This window comes from Belonocnema kinseyi, chromosome 3 (assembly GCF_010883055.1).
Source record: "Belonocnema kinseyi isolate 2016_QV_RU_SX_M_011 chromosome 3, B_treatae_v1, whole genome shotgun sequence".
NCBI lineage: Eukaryota > Metazoa > Arthropoda > Insecta > Hymenoptera > Cynipidae > Belonocnema > Belonocnema kinseyi.
Window position 1 is genome coordinate 124093970 of NC_046659.1, and position 23908 is coordinate 124117877.

Here is a 23908-nt window from a genome sequence, read left to right on the forward strand (position 1 = left end):
TCTAATTTCCAGTTCTAAAATGTTCGAAAAAATTAATTTGAATCTCCTAATTCTTTTTGGGACTCTTTTTGGATTTTCTTGGAGTTTCTTGGAAAATAATAATAGTAAGTGAACTGATATTATCAATAAATACAAAACAATTTTCGATATCATTGCATCTTAGAGCAACATTTTTTATTGCAATATTAAATTAAGCAAAGTCCTGCGTAAGTTACAAACAAAAATTAGGTTCTTTTTTTAGTAGATGACGACTTTTGATTCTCAATGTAATTATTTTGAAAGATCGTAACTCGTCATCTACTGAAGAAAAAGTTTCTTTTTTGTAATTTTCGCAGAATTTTGTCTATTTTAATTATACAATTGGAAATTTTGCTCCAAGATACAAAAACAGTCGCTTGAGCGAATATTTTTGTAATGAGGCTGAAAAATCAATTTTTGAAATTTGCTTGTGTACTATTATCATTTTGATTTATCATCAACATTTAACAATAACGGTTTCGTACCTGATGAATAGTTTATATATTTTCGTAATTTGAACATTAATTAAATTAATTTAATATGAAATCAAACATGAAATCGTTTTGTCGAGATTTTTTTTTTTAAAGATATTTTTCATATTGTGAATATGTCGACTAATAATTTGTAATACTCCCCCGGCGATTAAAAATTATTTTGAGAAAAGTAAAATTATTGGGAGATATAAATAACATGCAGACTCGATTTATTTATTTGTATGATCGTAATTATCGAAGTTTATTGCGCTCGTTTTTGGTAAACGTTATGTTCACCTACAAATATGTTAAAAACAATTAATAAATTTTGAACGTACGTAAATCATTTAAAATTAAATCAATATTTAGGAAAAATTATTTTTTAAATCTTTAAGACGTTTGGTATTTGACACTTTTTCTGAGGAAATAAAAATTTAAAAACTTGAATGTCGGTATTTTTTTTTTAATTTTCTCTTTTCGAAATAGAAGCATAACAAGACATAATCGCATTAATCTGCATTTAAAAAAAATCAATTATTCGTAGTTCAAATTTGTGAATAAAAAAACCTAACTATTTTTATTTTTTTGAGAATGCGAGTTAAATTTTAAATTAATAAATGTCAATTCATTTTTCGAGAACAATAATTTACATAAAAAATTCTTACTAAATTAACATTTGGAAAAAGAAAATACTGATTTAAAAGAGACAATGTTAGAAAATTAAAAAAAAACATTTTACAAATTATATATATATTATTCTGATTATTTATTCAATAATTACTTAGATAAAATGAGTAATATTTTTTAAAATTTATCCTTGCATAATTATTAAAATTTTATATTTCTGCCAATTAATTTATATTATTAGTTTGTTTAACAGAAATGAAAATTATTACCGTAATTATTATATTTCATAATGAAAACCTTTAATTTTGATCAAATTGACTACCATACGTTACAGATATGTACAGTTCTTTAAAGTTTTTAATTTTTTAATTATGTTTTACTACTCCAATTAATTATAAAACCTAGACCTTAAAAAATACGTGATCTCAAAATTCAATTAGTTAAGAGTACTTATACAAATGTGGGAAAATGTAAATAATATAATAATATAATATAGATAGTATAATAAAATCCGCGACAGAAATTTCCGAATTAAAGCAGTTGAAAAATGTGTGTTTTTTTTTAAATGAATATTATTCATTCATTATTAAATTTAATTCAATTTAAACACACGTGCTCCTTGAACGAAAAAAGAAATTTCTCCCTAAATTTACCTCGGAACTTCATTTTAGTTTCTCTATTAATTAAAATTTTGATTTTAAAAAAAAAATGTTCAGTGTTTTTAAATGATCTGCACAATTTAAAAAAATGCCGTTTAGAAATTTATTCTTTTCCATTATTGTTACTTCAAATTCAAAAAATTATTTAATAAATTTTTCAATATTTAAAAAAATTTTGATAATAACATTTGTTTGTTCAATTTAATTTTAAGTACCCGTTTTTCCACAATAAACAAATTTAATTTTGAGTAGATTATTGATTTTTCATTATGTTATTTTATTTATGCACGTGAAATTTTTTGATTATTTATAGAATTAATAATAATGAATATAATTAATTGTTTATTAAATTTTGGTTTCAAACTCTAAAAAATAGGGAACTCGCGGTCCATAAATTGCGAAACCAATTTTAGATCTTATTGCTTAATTGCGAACTAAGTTCATAGAACCCTAATGAAAAAATCCAAAAGTCTACTATTACGTTTTCAGTATCTGTATGGGTAATTATGATTTATTTAACTACTCGCTCTTCACATGGTCTTAAATTATTATTCAAAAAAATATGCATTTATGACCATGTAGAGAGAAGAAACAAACATGAATTATCATTAGTTAAGAGATTGGTCAATTATTTTTTTTAAATTGATTGATTGTTTGTTGAAGCCTAATAATTTCAGATAGAAATTCATCTCAACTCTCTTTTTTTTCCAAACAAATTTTTCGTGTTTGAAATATTACAAATTACATTTTACGTTAAGAATGAGTATTTTATCTTCAAAAGCTCAACGTTATGTGTTAGATAAAATACATAAATTCTGTAAATAATTATAATCTCTCCATTTTGAAGCAATAAAATTTGTATGTATGCTTTGTTAGTATAGGTGCCGTGGCTAATATACAAATATTACAGAATGGCCTTGTTATTATTTGAATAAAGTGGAAAATGTCACACAATCGGATTTTTCCATGAAATTTATTATTTGTCATGTTCCTTAATTCGATAACCGTATTTTAATTAATATATACTGCTCTAAAGAAATGTATATATTTTCACTAAAGGGACATCCATAAAATACGTACCGCAAAGAATTTCAATCTTTAAAATTATTTGAAAAAATATAAAATTGTTAAAATTGTTTATTTAACATCAGTTGTTTAGAGTTTTTCTCTTTAGGTAAATGCTGCAATTTTTATTTAATCATAATGTTGAATGCCTAATTTTTTTCCTCGTAAAATTCTCTGTGAATGTCCTTGATACGTTTTTATTAGGAAAATTTTATTCTGGAATTGTACCATTGTTGATTTAAAAATAATATTTTTATCAAACAAAATCTTTTTAATAAAAGCGTAAAAACTAGATTTATAAAAAATATTTCAAGGTATTTATAGAACCTTTTAGTATCGAGAAACAGTATGAACTGCCACTTTTACCAGACGAAAAAGCAAAAACATAAAACCCTAAATAAATATTGTTAAATTAACTATTTCAACCTGAAATATTTGTTTTAAAGTATGCCTTTAGTTCACTTTAAAAATTAGTTACAATTGAGAATCACTACATTCTTCTTTATATTATAAATTATTTTTAACGATGGTCATTTTTTTAATCAAACTTAATCTCAACACGAAATAGACGAATAGAAGTAAATTAAGAAAATAATTTTGGACTTTATATTGTGAGAAGATGTCCATAAAAGAGAAACCCTTTGTAATATATTTCGGAAACAATTTTATATTTTAAAAAATTACTGTCCATTTCAGTTAAAAATCATTTGTTGCAGTTTCAGCAAAAAGGATTTTAAAATAGGTCAGAGTTCGTGTGGAATTAAATCAAACAAACATTTCCTTTAATTTTACCTATAAACAAAAATGATCAAATTCAGTGGAAATCGTTTCCAGCTCCAGTTCGAGAAAATAATCCCCCAGATATTTGTTTCTGGGGAACGACAGTGCATCCAATTTAAATGTGTTTTCTTCTCACGAAAATTACATTTGAACAACCATTTTTTCGATTCCTACTGAATAGCATTCCGGGCCAATCAGCGACTGTGCAGCTTTAGCTTTAGTCAGTACGTCTTCTTTCTTATTACCTTTAATATCTCAATGACTAAACGCGCGGATCAAACTGAACCTAGTTTTTACCGGCAACTTATAGAAGATCTTGAAGGAAACTAAGTGGAACCTTCAGATGTAGGAGCATTACGTTTTCTTTGACTGCTAGAACTGTAAGTGTGCCCTGATAAATATTTTTGTAACACCCTATCATCCTAAAAACTTTAAAATAAATTAGACCCTACAATTTCATAAGCTCATTTAAAAATTTCCTCGAGGAAGCTTTCATAGCTATAATTTCTATCTGGAAACGTGCGGGGAATTTGCTCAGTGAAGCTGTTATTTTATCCCTGTGCTTCTTTCCGTAGATTGCAGCCCCTGTTGCTAAACAGTCTTTAGAGCCTTATTAGTACTGTTCGATAACTTCTGGTATAAATAATTCTTCCTTTACCCTTCATAATGTCATTCTCACCTTTTCGGTGAGATAACCTAGAAGGATTTCGTGAAGGATAATTTCCTCAACATAACATCAGTCGGCATAGCGAGAATATTATCTTTGGCTAGCATGTGTTTAGTGATATGCTATAAATCTGTCACATTAACATCACTAAGGTTCTCCCCTACTAGGAGGCCATAGACTTCCGCTGCTGAAATCTTCCTTAGGAAAAGGTGTGACGGATTTTAGGATGCTGACACAAAATTCTATTTGTTTTATCGATTTGATTCTTCTCGGTATAGCGACCTACAAACTGCTGATATCCATCATATAGGTATCCTACTCAGTTGCTTTAGGGTTTCTATTTTTTTGAACATTCTGTCTATCCTTTGTGATAAAGAAGCCTATAAGTGCATAATACCATAGGGAGGTATCCAACGATACATGGCATCCCTTTAATACTTCTCTAAGACTTATCGTGTAATCTGCAGTAGCATCACATCTGATGAGCAATATTCATCCTTTTACTCAAGGGAAACCCACCCTATTTCTGTATTTCTTAGATGGTAGTGGATCCTGGAAGTCAAATGTTTGGTACACTGAGCAAATTACCATAAGTTTACTCTTTCCCCTCATATGGTGCTTGATCTTTATTGCCAAAAATTATCTAGAAAAGTACCTTGATGATTAAATAAATTTAATGTCGCATTTGACATTGAATGCCGCTCCAGGTATTTCTACAGAACTATCATAAATGGCTGATCCGCTTTTGAAATAGGACATGTTCTTCTAGCGTGGAAAATGCTTATCTGGATAAAATCTGGACTTGAAGGTCCCGTCTTCAGTGCTCTCTTTCACCTCTTCCGAAAGCTGATCCGGAGCTCCGTCTTTGATCTTGGACAGCTATCCTCTTAAGGCTGGGAAATTTTTTGCTGTCAATTACTTTGATCTTATCTTCCGCCCAAGATTGTGATCTGGCAAAAGCTTTATCGTGTCAAGCTTGAAACACTTCGGCTGAAGAGATCACGATTAATCTATAATTTTTGGAGCGGCCAAGGTGAAAAAGTTATGTATAATTTATATATGGGGTGTCACAGTCTCATGTGTTCGGACATAAATGGTTGTATACAAATTAGAACAAAAATATAAAATTAATTTTCCAATAATCAGTTGAAATTTGTTAGTTATAAAATATTTAAGCTAGACTAATCAGAAGCTCAGTATAAACAGTTGTTCTTTCGTGAACGAAAGACGAACGTCATGCAATGACTGCTGTTTTCTTCTCGCTATCACCACATCGTGAGCGCTTCAACAGCGCTCTTGATTGGCTCAGCTTAAATATGCCTTTTTCAAAAACCTGATTTTTGAAAAATACAAATTGTATTTATTTTTATAATAGCAATGGCTAAACTGCGATACACCACGTGGTGACGAAAATCCGAACTAGAAAGAATTCGTATGATTTTAAAGATGCATTTTAATTTCAGCATAAAATTGTTTTAACGATATTTGTGATTCTCACATTCCCAATACATTACAAATTTAAATCGGCTTAATTAAAGCAAAAATTTAAGTAAATTTTTATTAATTTATACCTGAAATGTTTACTATTTAAACATCTGAGCTAAAAGTTAGGTTAGAATTTGTGTTTCAATTCCAATCGTCTATTATTCGTATTCTTTGCATCATCTGGATAAACTTTGCCGACTTGTTTTTGATAAAAATTTGTTTTTAGTATTTAATCATTGTTTTGAGTTAAACAAAACAATCTTTAAAACACTTTAAAACTGGAATTTTGCATTAAAAATCGTAAATCCAATGGTAAATTTTCAAAACTAAACCCTCGCTAATTTCAAGGAATTTATAAATTAGAGTTCGAAGTTTTGAGGAGTTACAATGAAAAAAATTTCAATTTTAAAACAAGTAGAATTGATTGGAACGTTTTTAGTATCAAAAAATATAATTTTGACATTTTTTTAAATATCTAGTTCAATTTCGAAAGATTATGATATAAATAGTATTTAAGAAAAAATTAATCTAATTTTTAATGACTCTTTTGTCAATTAACAATAATAAATATTGCGACAGAGGTTTTTATGATATATTTACCTCTGCAATTAAAGTTGTATATAAAAGACGAACGCAATTGACAGTCACATAATTGTTTATTTTCGCCTTTAGTATAACTTTTTATAAGAGTAGAATTTTATCCTTTGAAGCATCTAATTTCTTGTTCTAAAATGTTCGGAAAGATATGTTTGAATATCTCAATTCTTTTTGGCATTTTGTTTGAAGGCATTTTAGGGATTTCCGCGGGAAATAATAATATTAAGTGAAATGATATTCTTAATAAACTGTAGAGGTGGAGCGCTAAAAATAATTTTCGATATCATTGCATTTTAGAGCAAAAGTAAGTGAATGTTTTTATAATGTGGCTGAGAAATCGAATTCTGAAATTTGCATCTGTACTAGTTTTAATTAAGACATTATCATTATTATAGACATTATTAGACATTACTTTTATTATTAGACATTATATAATTAAGCTACGCGTGGCTGAGAGCACAGTTTACATAATTTTTCGAAAAGCCAAATTGGCTCTTTAATTTTTTACCGGTAAAATTGATTGAAGAACTATCCAAGTAACAAATCTCACCCAAATTTACATTGATTTTAATATTTTTTCTTATATGAAAACCAATTAAATATTCATGGGGCTGACAGGGCATGAAAACGAAGGGCAACTTTGAAATTATTTGTAATAGTCGATAAAACAATAATCGAAGTTACAAAATGTACTTTTTGATATTATTATTCATACTAATGATATAATTTAGGTCGCAGAGAGATGATTTACGGCCATAGTACTTTAATGTTGCTCAAATCCGAGAAAACTCGTACTGGGGACACGGGACCGACATGACATTTTTTATGGTTCTTTATTTTTAGCTGCAATTAGAAATGATTAAGATTCATCAAATTGAGGTAGGTTTTTCCTCATGTTGAGCTCCTATGATGAGAATTTTTTACATTGTCCATGATTTTTTATTATTGATTGTAGGGATTGGGCACAAAATGGCCTACTTTTTGAGAATCACCCTTAAACGCCCTGAACTCCTTGAATATTCGGAATATTTTTAACTTTATGAATATTCAGTTTTCCCTCAATTCCTTGAACACTTAGAATTCCCTTAATTCCTAAATATTTCGATTTCGTTGAAGACATTGAATGATTTAAATTCCTCAAATCACTTGAATGATTTGAATTTCCTGAATTCCTTGGACTTTCAGAATTCCTGAAATTTCCACAATACCAGAAATCTCTGGGGTTTGCCAAACTCTTTCAATATCCAGAATTTCCCTTGAATTAGGATTTCTGTTTATTTTAGGCATTCTTAAAAAGTTTCTGAAGTCCTTTAATTCTTCAAATTATCTCAAATCCTTGAATATTAGAAATTCCTGATATTCCTTGAATTCTCAGAATTAACGGAATATATAGAACTTCCTGAACTTTTCGAAATACCTTGATTCCATCAATTTATCTGAATTATTCTTAATTCTTTGCATTATTTTCAAGTCATTAATATTTATTCAATTATCATAATTTAGGAAATATCAAAAATTTAGAAAATTTCAGTAATCAGTTACTTAGACGAGTTTAGGCAATTTTAATAATTCCACGATTGCCACGTATTCGAAGTATTTTAAAATTCTGGAATAAGAATGTTTCCGACGAATTTAAGTAATTTTGATAAATCAGAGAATTTCAAAGTGTAATAGGCACGGAAAATTTATTTGAGGAATCCAAAAAAACGGAAAATTAGCCAGGAGGAACCATTCCTTATTTTCCTGGATGCTGGAATTATTTCAAAGGTCTTCAGCAACATCAGAATCTGTAGAAGTTCGAGAACATTCGTCTCTAGAAGGTTCTCCATTCTCTCCAATCAATTGTAAAAAATCGGTGCTGTTTATAATGAAAAATATCACTTCATTTCTCGAATAATATACATGAACCAACGGCTCGACCTTAACTGCCGACCTATCTAACGCAGTCTTGCTTGAACGTACACACGCAGTTTTACTATTCGTTGTATATCATTACTAGCTGTCCCCTGAGGCGGCGGCTTCGCCGCCGCAGAACGGTCGCTTTGCCTAATACTATACGTGAACCAAGCATCTCTGGTGGCGCCACCCCGCGTCGAAAATAAACACTTTTTCCGAACCACTTTTCAATCACATCTGCCAAACGCGTATTTATGAGTATGTTTTTGTGGTTAGATTTTTCTTAAATTTGTTCCAAAGGAGTTCCAAAGGAGCTTGTTTCTCAAGACGTGGAGAAAAACAGAAAAACTGGGGGTCTATTCCAAATAATTGGCTCGTCGGTTTTCACTTGCGTATTTTCCTCATTTACAAAATTACATACAACTGCAGCATGATTGCAAATAAAATTTCCTGCTTTGCATGTGCAGCTTGTATTTCGTGCAATTTGATGCTGATCGGCCTGGGCCACTGGAAAGCCGAGAAAATGCCTGATAGGTCCCCGGAAAACGTAACTCATTACTACACTGTACACAATATTTTTTGTAAATATCTACTGCATTTTTGTAATTGTATAAAAACTTGTAAAATAACTGCATCCAAAATAGCGAACTTCCAACTGTAAAGAAGTAAAAACAATACATTAAATGTAGTGTTTTTACAAAATTTTAGGAAAGTACCTTTCTGAAATTAGGAAATAATTTGAGTAAAATTATTTCCTATATTCAGAGACGTGAATTTCCAAAATTTTGTAAAAGTACTACATTTAATGTGTAGTTTTTACTTTTTATAGTTGGATGTTCAGTATTTTGAACGCAGTTATTTTACAGGTTTTGGTACAATAACAAAAACGCAGTGGATATTAAAAAAAAGTTTTTACAGTGTATTCAATGATGCAAAAAAAGATAAGATTTAGGATACTTTTTTAGCAGAGGCCCTGGGGGCCCCTTGACCTCCAGTCCGCTCCTGGCAGGGTTTACGGAACGAAACAAAGCCGATGACTGCTATTACATTTATCACTAGATAGTATAAATTTTTATTTTTTCTAGTACTCTTAGCCCCTGGAATTTCCCGTAAAACTGTTCCTTCAAATAAAATAAGCCTATTGCGACGTTCTTCCTTAACCTCGCTGACGTGATAACTTTTTACCAGTTTTTCACCCTTAGAGATACTTTTATTGAAAAAACAATCAAGTTTCACTTCTTGACAGTGGCTTTTAATTACTGAACTCATAACGAAAGCTCTAAATTTCTTATTACATTTAAAAGAAGTAATGATTCACAAAATATAATGAGTAAAATCATGCAGGTTCAACATGTATTGTGGGTGTACGTAAGTGCACTGGATCTCAAGAAATGCTCTAAAGTGCCACCAGGTGGCGCGGCGCGAGCTTAGCCATTTTATGATGCTTAATAGGCGCATACATTAAAAACAAACAAAAACACAATTCAATTTATATAAATTTATAAAAAATATGTAAAAACATGATGAAGAACTTTTTATTACTTAAGAATAACTTATCTTATGAATGGGTTACGCATTGCAAAAACAAAATTTTGATTGCATTCGATGTTACTCACATGTTTTTTCTTTATTTTAACTTTAAACATCAAAATACTGAAATGGAATTACACAAAATTTTAACTATTTATAGTAGAACTTCGGTTTGAAAAATGCGAAGTCGATAGTGAAATTTGAACTTAAGTTGGAAAAGACAATGAGAAAGTAAAATAGAGATAAACACTTGAATACAGAACATGGAAACTGTATTTTTCTAATTTTAAGTATAAAAGCTGTAACTAGTTCATCGAATTCAGTTTCTGCAAATTCTAAATCACGTTTAAAATTTGTACAAAGCTTAAGGGTGTTGGTCCAATCCAACTTTGAATTATTTTCTTTTATGGGTACGGCACTGACTCAATATATATTTTTCCGAAGGATTTACGAAAGAAAGAGAGAAAATTTGTCTACTACTCGGGGTTTTTTGATATCTCAATTTTGTCTGACTTTTTCTCCATTCCGCAAAATTTTGGATCACCGTGATCAAGGCGCCGCCCCTTGAAAACCTGGTATATCTCGAGAATTCTTCTATTATGTAAGAATTTTGAGTAAAAAAATAAATTTGTAAACGATTCTAACCGTTTAAATGGTATCTCCCGCTACCCGCTGATGTCTATCTTTCGAAAAATTCATATTTGTCGGGAAAATCATCACTTCCTAAACAAATTCTTTGATTTTTTAACATTTTATTGATTCCAGGATCTCACGAAACCCCGGATATTCGAAAGTTCTCTTTCTTTCGTTCGCAAATCCTTCGGAAAAAATTTATATTGAATCAGTGTTGTACCTATGAAAAAAATAATTTATATTCGGATTTAACGAAAACCCTTAAGAAAAAGTCTAAGTGCGAAGAAATAATTAAAAACTGTAAAACACATGTCTTGCGACATGTCCTTATTTGCCCACCCCTCAGCATGCTAGTCCCATAATCTTACGACGTGTCTGGGAGCCCAAAAAATATGAGTGCAAAATTTGGTGTCGATTGTCAAAAACTTTAGATTGGAATAAACATCTTACGTTTAAGTCCACTTTATTTTATATATTTCAAAAACTGTACCTTCATCCACTTCATCTTCCCCCCAGTACTTTTAAGACCTGTCCGAGTGCATAAAAAAAAGTGTGAAGTATCTTGCGCTGATTGGTCAAAAACTGTAGCTGTGCCCTCAAATGACACATCCCTCAGCATGCCTCCCAAACTCTTACGCCATGCCCGGTAGGCCAAAGAATATGTGTGCAAAATTTGGTGCTGATTTTAAAAAAATATGGTTTTCTATAAGCATCATAAGTTTTAGGCCACTTGATTTTATTTTTCTAAAACTGTGCCGCCTCAAAATCCATATTTGCCCCAATACTCTTAAGACTGGTTTAGGAGACCAAAGAATAAGTGTGAAAAATCTTACGCTGATTGGTCAAAAACTGCAACTGTGCCCTTCCCTCCCATATTCCTCACTCCTTCGTATGCCGCACCATATTCCTACGACCTGTCTGGGAGCCCAAAGAATATGTGTGCAAAATTTGGTGCTGATTGTCAAAAACTGGAGATTTTCATAAGCATCATACGTTTCAGGCCACCTGATTGTATACATTTCAAAAACTGCCCCTCCACCCTCCTCACTTCAACTGCACTCAATAATCTTACGACCTGGCTGGGAGCCCGATGAATTAGTGTCAAAAATCGGATGCCAATTGTTCAAAAACTGCGAATGCTCCCCCTTCTGTCTCAACCCTCGCCCCCCACCCGGTATACTCCTACGGCCTGCCTGGAATTCCAAAGAATATGAATGCAAAATTTGGTGCCGATTGCCTGAAACTAAGGAATTTCGTAAGCATCATACGTTTAATGCCATTTGATTATATATACAGTCAAACTCTTTGATAGCCCTCCCTTCTATAGGCCTTTTGCAAAACCGAAGCCGCGCCGCAGGTTGGTGTAAGAGAAGTGACGCAGAGTGCGCGTAGTCTGCGACTGTCACTCAGGCGAGCAGTCAGGTGTGAACAAACAAAAGCGGAGCAAGCTATGATGAGTTAGTTCCTACTCACCGCCAGCCCCAAAATCGGTGCTATAGAAGAGTTTCACTCTATTTAAAAAACGGTGTCCCTTCACTACCCCCTACCCACTACTATTATGACCTGACTGGGAGCCCTAAGAATAATAGTGAAAAATCTTAAGCCAATTTATAAAAAACTGTGAATGCCCCCCTTCCATCTGCCCCTATCTTCCGCATGCCCCTATTATACTCTTATGACCTATTTGGGAGCACAGGGAATATGTGCCACTTGATTTATATATATATAAAGTCAATGCTATTTTGCATTATCTATTAAACAAAAGCTATTATCAGTTAGCGATTCGGGTTGCCGCAGGAACCATCTCTGGTGCCTCATCTAAACGTGCATACATTTTCAAGTCTCTCTATGCAACGGTGTGGACGGTATCGAGCCTCAACAGCACAAATTTGAATTTTATATAGTAGCTATACACACATTCCAACTTCTCCCTCTTTAAAAATCAAATCTAAATCTTAAGTTTCATTATTATTATTATTATTATTCATTTTTTTGTAATCTTGCTGAATGGCTTAATATATCTGGTTGGTTTAATAAATCGCTTTTTTTATTTTTTTTTATCTATACAGATTGTTGATGTCGCGTTTTACAATTTGATTTATGTGTCGTTTATCTGTACCACCGTCAGGCTATTTAACAATGTATTTAACTGGACCTAACTTTTCAATATTGTTGCTTCCAACCATTTTGGAGTGTGTTTATAAAATCTTTTCGCCTCAGCGTTTTAATTTACAGCAAACTTCGTTATTCTTTTCCCGGATTTATTTTGATTTGTAATCACTTCATCCTCAAGGTTTGGATGTAAATTTGTTTGGCAACTCTCTGCTTGAAATTAGTTCTGCTGGATTTTCCCCTGTCGTATAATGTTTCGTAGTGCAATTACCAAATAAAAATATATCTAGCGTTTCGTTAATGCTGAACTTTTCCTGAAACAATTTTTTGAAGGATCGTTTGAACGCTTTTACTGAATGTTCAGCTTCGCCAGTAGACGCCAGGTTTAGCTGACGAAGATATGTGTTTAATGCCTAGTTTTTTATGAATGATGCAAATTTAAAACTTGAATATTGAGTACCATTGTACGTTATCTACACTCATGGATTACAAGCCACTTAATCCAAATCTGGCCTACGAATTCATCTTGCACATCGCAGTTTCCCTCTAGATGCAGAAAATAAGGAAAACCCTAGGGATAATTTGCATGTTATTTTGATAATACCAGTATACGCGGAAAAAGACACATCGATATTATGTTGTTACGTGCAATGACTTGTGGAGGCTTAATTTGACACATAAATTTTTAGTGTGCATTCTATTTCCCCTAGCTTAAGTGATTCTAGGGAAATTAAAGGTCTTTCTCAGATTATATAGACTTACATGGGGGAAAAAAATTAATATTATTTACAGTTTTGCGTGCGAAATCAGTCACATGTCCCGTGCAACGTTTTTTTTGTGAGCCTGTGTGACCGGAAATACCCTAGGCTTTTCTTTAAATTCTACATCTAAAGAGAAATTGGAACAACCCGGAAAAATTTGGGATTTTCCGCCCGTACAAAGCTATATAACATAAGAAAGAACTTTAATTTCTATAGAATTACTCAAGCTAGTAGAAACAGAAGGCACACTAGAGAATTTCTGTGTACAAATTAAGTCTCTATAAGTCGCGACACTTAAAAATATAACATCCATGTGTCTATTTTCTCGCATACTAGTATTGTCAGAATAGTGTCCAGAATATTCCTAGGCTTTTGCCTATTTTCTGCATTTGGGACAAAACTGAAACGGGTACGTGAAATTCTGAAGCTAGATTTGGATTCAGCTGTACAAAATCCATGAGCTTAGCATATTCGCTTGTTTCTTGCAGGAAAATTTTCTTATGGCCTGTGTGAACAGAAGATCTCTAGGCTATTCCCTACTTTTTGCATCCAGGGAGAAAATAGTAGAAGCTCCAAAAATTTAGTGATCAAATTTAGATTGAAAGCGCAAAGCTGCAGATTAAATCGCATTTTTCTTCTTTTTGCTTCATAAGTCAGTATAACATGCGCAAGACCTTTAATTTCCCTAGATTTATTCTATTTAGGGAAAACAATAAGCACACTAGGGAATTTCTGTGCATGAATTTGGTCTTTACGAATCCCAACATATAAGAGTATGACACCAGTATGCTTATTCTTCCGTATACTGATATTGTCAAAATAATATCCAGAATATCCCTAAGTTTCCCCCTATTTTCTGCATCTAGGGGAAAACTGAGACTTTAAAAGAAATTCTGATCCCAGATTTGGATTCAGTAGCTTCAAAATAAAAATCCATCCTTTCTATAAATTCCACGATTTGTTCACCGTTTCACTTCTTTATCTTGATTCAATTATCACAGCAGCTTTACTTAGTTCATTAATCTAAGAAATGCCTTTAGCCTTGCTCTCATCGGTCATTACTTAAGAAAAAAATAATTCAGTTTCTCTAGACACTTTTAACCGTAGGACAATAATTATTTTACCAAAATTCACCAATTGTGAGGTTAGACAAACACGTTTCCCATATATCTCGTCGCCAATTGTGCTGTTTGGTATAAAAAATATCACTTTATTTCTCTTATAATATACACAAAACGACAACTCGACTTGGACTGCCGACCTATCTCACACAGTCTTGCTTGAACGCACATACACTTACTTACTATTTATTGGATATTGTTTTATAGAAAAAATAAAAAAGCCTCACAAATTAACCAGAATCTTCTATTATTATAAACTCTTGCAGTTATAGAAAACATTGAAAATAAAGGAAAATATAAATTTTCTATTCTCTGCCTTACCACCGAATCAGCTCACTACAAAGTAGTTTAAATATATCAGGAAATGTGAGTTAATTAAGAAGGTATCAAGAAAGTTGAGAGAATTTGGTCTTATTTTGGTTGCGCATATGTAATCAAAACGATGAACTGACTTAAAAAAGGCAGTTCTCTTATACTACCTGCGACATAGTTTTGGAGGTTTATACATCCTTAGAGGATTTTTTAAAAATTGAGGTCTAGGTTTTTAAAAGTGAGGGTTTCATTCTTGTAATTATTCAGGAAACTAGAGGGGTTTCACGGAAATCTGTAATATTATCATGCGCCAGAGGAAGTAAGGTTGTACAATACGATAGGATCAGATACCTCAGAAAATGACCCATTCCCCTAAGCGAGATTCAAGATTTTCTTTAATTCAAACCACCCTTGCAGATAATTAATGTTTAATTTCTCACACTTGCAGAGAACTCATCAAATCTTCACCCTCGCACAAAACGCATGATTGGCCACGCCTTCTTCGGACACGGGGAGTGGATGATTACAGATGTTATCCACATTGTGAAAGTTCTACACGATAACGTACAGATTTGTACAGGTGTCATAGTCTCACCTGAACGTATCTTAACGGCTAGAACATGTGTTTTGGAACCGGAAACATGGTATAGAGTTGAATCTGGTGCACCGCGTATGAGTTCTACTGAAACCCACAAAGTATTTCATATAAAACACCGAGTACATGTTTCCTTGCTTTTTATTGAACCGCCTATCAGTGTCAAAAGTCCATCACTCAGTCGACCAATACCACTTGCTGAAGAGGCTCTATCAGAAAATATGCATCTGTGTATTATTGCTTGGGGATCCACTGGTCAAGTGCGACCAATTACGGATGTACATTCAGTCGATCTGCTGGCGTGTATGAATGACTATACACCTCAGCAATATTCTATTACATTAAACAATTACTGCACTGTTCAATTACCTGGAGAAAATCGCTGTCTCACCAAGGATGTCGGTTCTGCCTTGGTTGTGGGTGATGCATTGTTTGGTGTTCTCATTCAGGCTGGAAGCATTTTTAGTCATCATCATCCTGATGTTTTTATAGGCGTCAATGGTAATGCATACTATATGTGGATCATGCAAAATATTTAACCAAATTTTCATAACCATCCGCATCCACAAAATCAGGGATGCTGATTGTACGTAAGGTAAGAAAAAATTAGCTAATTAATGTAGAAAATAAAGTGGAGTATAGCGGGTCGGTATTCGCAAAGACAATAATACACTAACTCTGAAGGTATTGATTTGATCTGCAACAAATTGATCGCACAATGTAACAGTATTTTATTTCTTTATATTATTAAAAATTTTTATAGCAATTTAATACTGCTGCAGCAAAAATAATCGAATGGCCACCTACCCGGGAGAATCGGGAGAACCGGGAGAAAGCCGGGAGAGAAATATTACACCGGGAGATTTCCTGTATTTCATAATTCGTGCATTTTGTTATTCTTGACACTTCCAAAATAGAAATTATATAATATATTTATTGGCTTTTAGAGTTTCAATAATTTGGATTCAAAATTATATTCTGAAATGCGCAATTCTAAGAGATGTTAATCTTAGAGGCAATATTTTAAAATTGCATATTGATAACCTTGATAGTCAGTTTTAAATTTAATCATTTCAAATGTAAGTATAAAACAATTTCAAATTTAAAAGCTTAAAATGGTACAATTTCAAAAAAGGGAAGCATATTACAGCAATATTTTTTTCAATTCTATATTTGAATTTCTCATTTTCAACTATAATATTTTAAATTATTTCGACATTTATATGAAGATATAAGCCAAAAAAATCATTTCAAATTGTAAAATATGTTATTGGGAAATTTCAAAAATTAATAATAATTCTAAAGAAAGATTTTGATCAAACTTTTTTTTAATGAGTGAAAATAAAAAAGATAAGAATTAAGCGATCTAAAATTAATACATCAGTAAATTAATAATTTCGATAATTTCAAATATTTATAATTTGAAAATTCTGAATTTGCGTAATGAATACAGAATTTTTAATTTTTCCCTTCTTCAGCTCTTAATTCTGTTATTAAAACAGAATTAGCTGAAATTTGAAAAGTATAATTAGTACTTTAAAAATGATTAATTTTCAAGCGTTTTAAATTTACATAAAATATTTAATTTTTAAACATTTGGAGTATAAAAAAGTTTTATTATTTGAATTTTTGGTGACTGAATTATTTTTAATTTTTAAATCATCGTTTTTTTTCAGTTTCAACGTTGTGCAGTAGAAATTTTTAATGGTTCCCTTTTAAAAGTACTGATTAGTTAGGAAGTTTTTTAGAATGAATGAATTGATTTTTTGATTTCAGAAGAATTTGTCTAATCCGCTTTAATGTTAAATCATAATTTTTTTTAGTTGAAAACAATTAAAAATTTTACAGTTTTAGAAGCTTAGATTTTGAAATACTCAATTTCGTTTTCATTATTTATGTTGCTTTGACTTTTTCGAATTAAATTTTATCTTCCTATAGATAGCTTTCAACACATTTTCTAAAAAGGTTAAATTTTTATTAATTATAGCCAATCAAGTCGAAGAAGAAATAGATTTTTTATTCCAAGAGGATTTTTATGAATCAGAGAAAATTATTGATAATTTAATATATCATTTAATTTTTAACCGAATGATATGAATTCTGAAAAATAATAATAGTAGGATTTCAAGCAATTTCAAGGAATTTTCATGGATTTTAAATCTTTTCAAAGGATTTTAAGGTTTTCCCAAATATTTCAACTAAATTTATACTATTTCTTTGATTTTTAAAGGATTTAAAACTATCTTCAAAGGATTTTGAAAATTGCGAAAGATTTTAATGGAGTTTAGGGCATTTTGAAGATTGGGAAAAAAGTCCAGGAATTTCAAAGAATTCCAAACCATTTCAAAATATTAAAAATTTGTTTAGAGATTTAAGACCATGTGACGAGTGAGACACGTGACCAGATTCTACCTTACTGACACTGTTATTATTTCCTGACTTATTTTCAAGCGAAGTTCACAATTGTGTTGAAAATTTGGAATAATAAATAAGAAATAATAACAAAAGTGAGTCTGGCCCTAAATTTTTATAATTTGGAAAAAAGTTGGTTTCGTAAATAATTTTTTGTTGTTGTTTTTTTCATAATTATTAAAATTTAGGACCGGATACATTTTTCTCAGTGCTTCTTATGCATTATCACGAATTTTCAACTCGATGGCGGGCTTCTTGTGAAAATAAGTTAGGAAACAAAACAGTGTCGGTAAGGTAGGAATTATTATAAGAAATATGGAATTTTTTAATAATTCAAGTTAATTTGAAAGACTTTCTCTATTTTCAAGGAACTAAACGTATTTTCATGGATTTATACAAATTTCTTAAAAATTTTAAGGTTTTTTACAGGATGTTTACGCTGTCCAAAGATGTGGAGGCATGTGTAGGCATGATGTAGAAGCTTTAAAATTCTTGAACATTAAAAAAAGGCGGAGATTTTTATGGATATATTAAAATTTGATTTTTTCAAGAAGGCAGAATTTACATTTCTGGGAATTTTTTTCTAAATGTGCACTATCGTAAGGAAAATACATCGTTACTCTTATGCAGACGAAATTGAAGATTTCAGAATGTTCCAGACGTAAAAAGAATTCTAGGATTCATGAAGTATGTGAATGAGACCCTAGTTAGAAGAGAAATAAGAAGTCACAGAAACACGAGAACCTGCATGAAAAAGTGCATGGACATAAAAGAAGCTAGAGAAGTATGCCAGGACAGGAAAGTATGGCGGCATATAGTTAATAAGAAGAGTCAGTACAGTGAATGACGCCTGAAACAAAAGACCTTGGCTACTAATGGACCCAAGTGGGGAACCTTACATAACGACTTTGTGAGGTTCTTCGCTTGGGGTGATTGCCAGAGAGATTGATCAGCAACCTGGGTCGGAGCAGTGTTGCGGAACGAACGTGTTATTTACTTGAATAGCACGAGAATTCTGGATCAATATGAAAATTCTCTATCCCTTCCACACACTACTCCTTTCCCATACCGAGTGACTCACACCTACCCCGAAAGGGAAATAGCTTAAATCGTGCGATAATAAAAAAAAAACAGGATTAATGTACTTGAAACAATTAAATGAAATGAATTTGAAGGTATTGCTAGCTATTTCCAAGATTTCAAAGAATTTTCATTTATTTCAAGGACTTTTGCAAGATTTAAGTATTCCGAAGATAAATAAGGATTTAAACGGTTTTTTAGACTAATTTAATAAAAATGTTTCATTGAACTTTAATTACATGGTATTCAGATGTCATATTGAAAATATTTCTACAGATTTCACAAAATTTCTAAACATTTGGAAGGAATTTTGAGGGATTCTATAGGATTTTAAAACATAAACAATTTTTCTGGGGAATTCGAATAATTGTGTAGGATTTCTAAGAAGATCGAGAGATTTCTAAAAAAATTTGGAAAATAATCGAGATTTCTTTGAATTTTAAGGGACTTCTGTCGATTTCAAATATTTCGAGGGATTTGAAGCTTTCTCAAAGAATTTCAGAAAATTCAAGGATTTTGCAATTTTTATGAAAAATGAGAAAAATGTACTACTGCAAAGGAATTTAAAAATTAAAAACGAAACGGATTCTAATTCTTTTAAATTTTGTTTAAACAAGCAGAGGGCAATGTTTTTAAAATGGGGATAGGCTGCACTACGCTTACAAGTTCACAGTATGACCTTCTTAACGTTGAAACAAAAATAAAAATGCTAGGCAATCGCAAGTCTCCTAATCTAGTAAAAAGGCAGAAAATGTTGAAAATTAACAAAAGTGGCGCTGTTTTTTTCTGAAAATTTTAAAAGTCGATTTGCTCACGAAAACCTCACTTATATTTCTTGCTAATTTGTTATTAAATTTTAACTATCGTAAGGAAAATACTTTGTGAGTTTAATGTGAACTAAATAACTTTTGGAGCCAGCAGAATTTTTGCAATCAAATTTGATTTTCGCACTTTTCTTGCAAACAGAAACGATACCAAAAATCTAGTTCTGATGGCAATAACAAATTAGAAGGCTCTGTTTTAGAAGTGAAAACATCACAGGGCATATTTATAATTTTAAAGTAGGAACCTCGATTGAAAAATCCAAAAACTAAAAATTTTACTGAAAAGAAGCAACAGATATGAAACAAATAAAACTAAAAATTACTATCTCTTTAGGCTTCTTCAACGTCAAATTTTCCGCAGTGTTACAATTTCGTGATACAGTGAAACTCTTTAATAGCCCTCCCTTCTATAGCGCTTCCGAGAATTGATGCCGCGTCGCATGTAGGTGTAACAGGTGATGCGCGGGGTGCGCGGGAACTACAAATGTCACTCAAGCGAGCAGTCAGGCGTGAAGAAACAAAAGTGGGGCGGGCTATAATGAGTTAGTTCCCACCCACCGTCAGCCCCGAAATTGGCGTTATATAAGAGTTTCACTGTACATACAAAATTTTTATTGCTCCACCACTAATTCTTATTGAGAATACTATACTAGTCTACTTACCATTATTATATTCCAAGAAAGTCCCAGAAATCCATTTAAGCAGTATGCCACAAAAAATGAAAATAATATTTATTTTTTCTGACATTTTTAACTTTTTTCAAATGTTATAAGGCATAATTGGAAGTCTGTAAAAGCGATCGCTTTTTATATCCAACAATATTTTCAAATCTCAATAATCTTCATGTCCTGAATGTTTCTGTTGATTAAATTTTGGATTCGGAATTAATTTCGTTTCGTTGTAGATTCTTTGGTTGCAAATTTAAGTTTCGGGTATACAGTCATATATGGCCTAAAATCTTTTGTTTATAAGTCATTTCTTAAGATTTATCATTTACGTTGATAATTCATATCTAAAAAAAATGTAATTGTTTTGTTGATGATTCAAATTTCTTGGTTGAGAATTAATTCCTTTAACTTACAATGTACCGATTATATTTTTGATTAAAGATTGATATTTTTATTTAAAATTTCAGAAGACATTTCTAAATTATTATGCTTTGGTAAAGAATTCAACATTTTGATCGAAAATTAATTCAATCATTTCTGAGATGCACGACCCTTAATCAAACAAGAATAATTAAAAATATTAAAATACCACTAGAGCCCAAACTGCTCTTAAAACAGAGATAATAGGGTGATTTTTTGTGAAAATAGGGAAATAAATTTTTTTAAATGAAATATTCAGCTTTTCCAACAGAATAGTGGAATTTTAAATAAAAAAAGCTTTTCAACCAATCGTTCAGTGAAAAAAATTGTAATAAAATCAAAAACAGTTTGATTTTTAACCATGTACAGTTAATTTTTGAAGCCAAAAACTCACGAAATATTTAGAAGCCAGATGAATTTTTTGTTCAAGGTTCACTTTGCATATATATCCACCTAAAATTTGCATTTTTGATTCAAAAGAATGAATTCTTAACAAAAATAAAATTGATTTTAAAAAAAGAATGGTCAAATTTTCAGTTAAGAAGATTAATTCTCAAACTTTTAATCACGTAGTTGCATTTTTAACTAAAAATATGCATTCCCAATGAGAAATATGATATTTAATATTTTAACGAAAAAAGTTTTTATTCTAAATAAAAATCAATCGGAATTATACAAAAATACGAATTTTCAACGAATTAGTTCAATTTCCAAACAAATGTATGAATTTTCAGCAAGAATGATGACTTTTGAAAAAGAAAAATTAATTTTCAGAAAGAGATCAAGATTTCAATAACTAGTTGAGATTTTAACCAAAAGATGAATTAAAAAAAAAGAATATTACTTTTCTACTAAATGTGAATTGTCAACTAAAATTATGAATGTTGAACAGATCATGAATTTTCATAAAAAGAGATCAACATTTTACTAAATAGTGTAGCTTTCAACCGAAAACATCAATTTTCTACCAAGAAAACATAGTAGAATTCTTAACTAAAAATATAATTTTAAAACTAAAAATTAAATAATTAAATTGCCTGGTAATAAAATTAAATTTTAATGAAAGAAGAAAAGAAGTTTTAACAAAATAATTTATATAATTCCAATTAATTAATTAATATGAACATAATTTAATCTTCAACAGAATGAAATTATTTCTGAACAAGTAATATAATAGCAGAAATTTCCATTACAAAAAATTAAGTTTTAATCAAAAACAGTTGGATACTCTTATTTGATTCTATACATTTAGTTTGTATATAAGATTTTAAACCATTTCCATGAATTTTAATTAATTCAAAAGTATTTTAAAAGATTTAATAAGATTTTCGAGGGGTTTAAGATTTTTCTAGGACTTCTCAATATTTCAAGTGTGCTTGGAAAAAGATCGAATTAAATTAAATTTTAAGGGATTTCCAGCGATTACAAAGATTGCAAGAAATTTCAATTTATAAATACCAATTTATAATTTATAATTTATAAATTTTCGTAATAGTTAAAATATCAACAAAAAGTTCATTTTCGACTAAGAAAGATGACTGCTTCTAACTCAAAAGATGGAGTTTGATGGTAGGCTTTTAAACCGAAAGAAGTTGATTTTTCTAGCTGGATTCTATTAATTCAATTCTGATTAAAAATTTTTAAAAAAGAGAGAAATGGTAAAAAGAAAATTTATTAAGTTCAAACAAGCTTTCTCACGCAGTATACAAAAATTAGAAAAAATTGTTGTCAGTCTTAGCAGTTTTGTTCTAAATCAAATAAAGGAGGTTAATCAAATATTTCTTTAAATTGAACGAGCCACTTTTTCCGTCAAACGCAATCATTCAGGGCATAAAAACTCATTAAGGTTTGTAAACAACGTTGAATATAAAAGACGTTCGCTTTCATTGTCTTAAAATTATGCTGTGTAACATTTGCGAAAGTTTGGATTCCATGATTTGAAGTATTTAATTTTCTCTTCAAAATGTCTGAAAAAAGATATTTTATTTTCCTAATTTTTTGTGGCATATTGCTTAAAGGGATGTCTGGAAGTTTCTTGGAAGATAATAATGGTAAGTAAACTGGTATTCTCAATAAAAATTAGTTGTGAAGCAATACAAATTTTGTATGTGTTACGAAATTGTAACACTGCGGAAAAGTTGACTTTGAGGAAGCATAAAGTGATACTCATTTTTATTTTTATTTGTTTAATATTTATTGCTTCTTTTTTGTTTAGCACATGTTTTAGTTCTCGGATTTTTCAATAGAAGTACCTATTTTAAAATTATAAATTTGACTTATGACGTTTTCACTTCTAAAACAGAGCCTTCTAATTTGTTGTAAGAAGGCAGGTGCTGATTTTTGCAGAACCTTTTCAACTACGAAAACTCTTTTTTCTTATCTGCTTTTGTTTCCATGAAAAGTAAGAAAATTAAATTTTATAAAAAAATTCTGCTAGCTACAAAAGTTATTTAGTCCGCTTAAAACTGACAAAGTATTTTCCATATTGTGGTAAAAATTGTATGAAATATTTACAAAAAACATAAATTTGGTGTTTTTGACAAAATCGACTTTTAATATTTTCAGAAAAACAGGGCCATTTTTGTTGATCAAGAAGGTCATACTGTGAACTTCTTAGTGTGACGCAGCCTGTCCCCTCTTTAAAAACTTCTCGCTCTACTTGTTTGAGAATGGTTAAGAAAAATAGAGTTCGTTTCGTTTTTAATTTTCAAATGTCTATCTGATTGAACATTTTTCTCAGTTTCCACAACATATTAAAAAATTCTTAAAACTTCTGAAATTCCTTGAGAAGGCTTAAATTCCCTCAAAATATTGGAAATCGATAGGATTTCCTTCAAATTCAATAAAATTTCGATTATTTTTCAAGTTTTTTTATAAATCTCTTTATCTCATTTAAAAATTCTACAAAATTGTATGAAATCCACAGAAGTGTTATTTTTCTCTGAAAATCATTTAGAACCCCTTAAAATTCCTTTGAAATATTTAAAAAACGCAAATTTTCATTAAAAAATTATAAACGATTTGAAAACCCTTAAAGATGTTTTAAATCAAATCAAGTAATTAGAGTTCCCCTAAAAAAATAAACACTTAAACTCTTAGAAATCTTGGAAATCCTTGAAGATTTAATAAAATTCTTGAATTTTTTTAAATTCAATCGATAGGATTCCCTTCAA